Source organism: Eupeodes corollae, chromosome 2 (genome assembly GCF_945859685.1).
Source record: "Eupeodes corollae chromosome 2, idEupCoro1.1, whole genome shotgun sequence".
NCBI classification, from domain to species: Eukaryota; Metazoa; Arthropoda; class Insecta; order Diptera; family Syrphidae; genus Eupeodes; species Eupeodes corollae.
In genome coordinates this window covers 156,251,141-156,256,378 of record NC_079148.1, presented here as the reverse complement: position 1 = coordinate 156,256,378, position 5,238 = coordinate 156,251,141, and positions in this window count along the sequence as shown.

The window sequence follows — 5,238 nt, the reverse complement described above, 5'->3', positions numbered from 1 at the left end:
ATTTGCTAATTACATCGATTTGTCAACCAACCCCAACCCCATAATCCTCATCTCATATACATAATGATTACCTTTCTACAGACTCTTGTTGCTTAATAAAATTTATTTTTATATGTACATAAGAGAGCCAAGTGAAGTGGTGAAAGTTCTTCGGACATTTTGGGCCCGATTAAGTAATACTTAAGGATCAATTAAATTATATCCGAAAGAGATATGTTTTTCGCTTGACCGAATATTAATCATGTAGATAGTTACATATGTACAAAAGTTGTACATAATAAGTCTAAAGATGGAATCACATTTTCTCTCTTTCAGGAGAAGACATCAATTTGTCGGAAAAAATGAACTTTTATAAAGGATATCTGAATTGGTCTTCGTGTGTCTTAATGGATTCATTAGCGAGGGATGGGGAACATTTTATGAGAAAATCTTTTTTTCTGAACTTTGAATTACAAAGTACACTTTGTGAATTCAAATAAATGTTACAATTTGAAGTTGAAACATTGACAAAAAGTGTCGGGTCAAAAGATGTGTCATTTAATTTGAATATTTTTTTCAAGGCTTTCTACTGTCAATTTTTCCCAATATCTCCTAAGACAGCTGAAGAGATTTAACAAAGCGATAGAAAACTTGAAGTTGAAAAAAAAGTTTATCGTCTGGTATTCAGGTGAAGGCATAATAAGCAATGTTGAGGCAGCAGGTACTACCGTCTTTACACAACTTTGATGACCACTATTTACCTTCTAGAAATTCCATTAGCTGTTATGCCTCCATAGAACAAGATGATTTTAAGGTCATCTCGCATCTCATGTGGCACATCCAAGAAAAAATCAACAGATCCATACATCACGATGTCGATAAATGTTCTTTCAACATACAAAACAAAAAGAAACCAAACACACCTACTAGACAGAGTTCGCGCAGAAACACAGAATTTTCCTGGTGTACTCGAATAGTTGTTGTAGCGTCCACTTGTCAATTTATATGGTCGTACTCGATGTCAATGCGGTAGCAATTGTCGTAAAGTTGAAATGTTTCTTTTCTGAAGTTGGCTGAGCTCTGAGCCATGAGCCAAAGAGACTCAGGTCTGAGGAGACTCGCTATATGTTGATGCTTACTGCTGGTTCTGCTGCTAGCTGGTGCTGCAGCAGTAGTCAGCAGCGAGCAGCAACCAAAACCTATGCTCCACAAATTCCAGTTGAGTGGTCAATCTTTCAAACCTTGTCACTGCAGCTGTTGGGTAACTTTTAGGAGTCTTCATAGTCGTTGACAATATGTCCAATCTGTCCGGATCCGTAGAGGGAAACACGAAACAAAAAGTATATACCCGTGTTTTTAAATTCTTTTTTTTTTTGTTCGATTCGTCTATATTTTTGTTTTGTTTTTTGGTGTCTCTGATGTTTGAATGTTTTCATTTCGATTCGGTGTTATGAAATGACACTGAAGAAAAATAAAAATCAGAAAACAACAACAAAAACCCAAGGCGTAAATTGACAGCCAGTCAATTGAGGACAAAATTTAGAGGACTCAAGCGTGTCACAGTGACTCTAAGAGTGACTGGTGATTGGGTATATAGGGTTTTGCCCACGAGAGCTGTCTCGCAGGGAGTCAGCTACAGTTCTTCAACGACTGACTTGTATATATAGGAGATTACAAACTTTTTAGTTTTGAGATGGCGTGATATTGCGACGGAATTGAGTAACAAGCAAAACTGAGCTTTGATAGGTGACGGGGACTGTGACTGGGACTGCTAAATGCAACTGAAATTATTGTCTTATTACGTTTGAATTACTGTGAAGTGCAAGACGAATTGGTTTAATACACCAACTACTGCGCCATGGATGGCGATGGTGTCATTAATCAAACACGATTATTATATATACGGATAGTGATAGTGACGGACGTGACGTAAGTATACATAAATATGTTATGTGGAAATTTTGTAGGTCTGTATATTGACTCCATTGTAGATAACAAAAATTGAATTAATGTTTAATTGAAAGGGCTGTCCATTGAAATAAAAATCTTACCAAAAATAAGGGCTAAAAATTTGAAAGGAATAACATTTTACTGAATTATCCTAAATTTAAAAGAAATACGAGAAACTCGTGGTATGGCTTAAAAAAAAGTGATGTTTTTTGATATTTGTAAAAGCAAACCAGCAATAATTTTAACAGCAACCATTTCTTACCTACAGATTTTGGTGTTTACGATTTTTCAACCAACATATAGCAGATTATTTTTGTAAAAATGTACTTCCTTGTTTTTGGAAACTTTCTGAAAATTTATAATTTGCTCATAATAAACATATCTTCAAATTATAAAACATGATCTTTAAAAATTAACAGTTTGAGTATATTTCAAGCGGGATTTCGTTCTGGATTTTCCACAATGGATCACTGAGAAAAATAAGAGACTATGTGTATGCTTTGTTGATTTTAAAGCCGCATTTGATACCGTCAACAGGCAGGCTCTGATTTATAAGCTGGAGAGGCTTGGAATGTTTCGGAAGTTTCTGATGCTTTAAACAATTTCTTTTCGTCATCTAGTGCAACAGTTTGGGATGGTTCCAATTTTTCTGAGTGTTTTGAGACGTCAGCAGGTGTCCCTTAGGGATTTATTCTATATTCTGTATGATATCTCTGAAATGCTTTTTGGAAGCGTTAAGTTCGCTGATGACCTGGTACTAATAGCTGACAACCCCTTTACTCTTCAACTCCAAATTAATCGTCTGGATGAATACTGTAAAACTCAATAATCAACAGATTGACATAGTACAAGAGTTCAAGTATCTTGGAGTTTTATTTACATGCAAAGGATAAAAGCACTGAAGCTAAACTGGTGCTAAATATCTTGTGGAAAAGGTTCTTTGCTAACCAAAACATTGACCATTCAACAAAATATCAAGTTTTTAGTGCTACAGTGAACACTTGCATGTGCTACGCCCTTCGAAGAATTTAAAGCTGTTCGAAGATTTTTCTTTAAACGAATATTTCGGTTACCGAATTCAGCACCAACCTATGCAATACACGTGAAATCTGGCTTACCACCCATCTACATTAACAACTTAAAAGCGCATGCAGACTTCTAATAAAAGTGATGAGGAGAAATAATACCAGTCTTCATAAATCAATTCTGTTGAGACAGCTGCAATTGAATCAGTATCATTTTATGGAGTGGCATCAGTTGGTCCTGTCCAATGACCTTTTTCTGTCTTTAACAGAGGCGAACGTTTTCGAATGGCACAATATACTTACATCGATTATTGCTAAGACCGATGAAAGGATATATGACTAGCACCTAACCAGAGCTTCTTCGTCAACCTCGAGGTCATTCTACAAGAACCTTAACCATCAAATTCTAACTAAGAATAGCTATTTCAACATCAAGGACTCGTCTGAGGCTATATGTACCATTTTCATAGCAAGAGTAGAAATCCTTAATCTGAATTACATCCCTCATAAAACTGATCTTCAGCAGACTTGTAATTTATGCAACAGAAGAGAATGTGATGATTTTTACCACTTCATTGCTATTTGCCCTATTACAAGAAATTCGGTGCTTGTATTTTCAAGAAAGTTTGATATCACTCAATAGCTTGTACGAAATATTAAATGGTGGTCGTCTTTGGTCTAATCTACGAGTATACAAATTTTGCAAACACGCTTTAGATTATCGGAATAGTTTTTGATAATTGTATTCTCTTAATGTTTCTTGAAATTCTTACTTTTTATGTAGCAAATCAATACAATTGCAAAAAATTCAAAATAATTTAAAATTATTACTTTTTATTTATGTGGGAAATAATTAAAATTGCAAAAAGTTCAGGGTTATCGCTTTTCCATTATTCCATTATTTATTTATCTTATACTTATGTTTGTTGCTCTAAATCAATTAAAATATTCACTTCTTATATTGCGTTTCATCAAAATTATGAAAACCTAGGAATTATACAGACTAAATATTAGCTTAAATCAAAAGTTACTGATAAAAAAATATATATATATGTATTTTGTCTGTTATATCAACATACTCGTATGCAAATCATTTTGTAAAATTATTGTTTATTACATGATCCATTTTTTTACTTGCGACATATAGGAACTATATGGCAAGTTTTGCATTCGTGCAAAATTTCGAACTCGAGATTTTAATCAAACATGATATTACGATGTTAGAGAAGTCGAAAAAAGTGGGTCCCGCGATTCCGTCCGGTCGGTTTTGTCTGTCTGTCCACGCTCCTACAGCCTAAACCATTGGGTCGATTGAGTTCAAACTTGGAAGTTAAGGTTTTGAGCAGATTCGCGTTAGGCGTTTTTTTCATTTTTTTTTTAAGATCAAAACTAACAGTGGCCACCATACAATTTTTTTGGTCAAAAAACGAAAATTTGAATTTTCTCAAAAACAAACCGATAGATTTTTTTTTAATTTTCTCTAAAATTTTATTTTTTAACTTGGCTTCTTTCTATAAGAAAACCATATTTTTGTATTGCTCAGGAAAGGTACCGCTCATAGAACCGTTATTTTGTTTTTTAATTTTCTCAGCAACTTATGAACTGATTTTAATAATTTTTTTTCTGAATAAGCTCCTATATTGCCTTAACAATATTTGATTAACAAAAATGCAATTTTCAATGGTTTGGATTTTTAAAAAAATATTGAATTTTTATTTTTCAAAATTCTATATCTCAAAAACGGGTCAACAATTTTTTACGAAATTCAAACGTAAGACGTATATTTACAATCACTAAACAACTGCATTCCAAAAATATTTTTAGAACAAAATTGGAAAATTTTATATATAAAAAATTAATTTAAAAAAAAACCGCTCTAACGATTTTCAAAATAAAAATTTAAAAAATCAACTGTATTTTGATTAATAAAATGGCATTTAAATTTTTAAAGACAAACTTATTTTTCAGGTAAATTTTGAATCTTAAAATATTTTTTTTTAAATTATTTTAACTGTGCATCATGAGCCCGAAAGAGCATTATTTTGACAAAATTGTAATTACATTCCTATCTTTCATCTAAATTAATGCATTTGGTACACATTTATACGATATATTTAATCAACAATCTATTTTAAAGTGTCTATCAAGAAGTAACATCTTGGTAACTTTGTATATGTGATTTTAAAATACTATTCTTTACGAATAAGGTTTTTTCACACATATTTAACTTGCCTTAGTCTATATAAAAGAATAAATACTTAGTACAAGTTAAAGAAACGGGCCA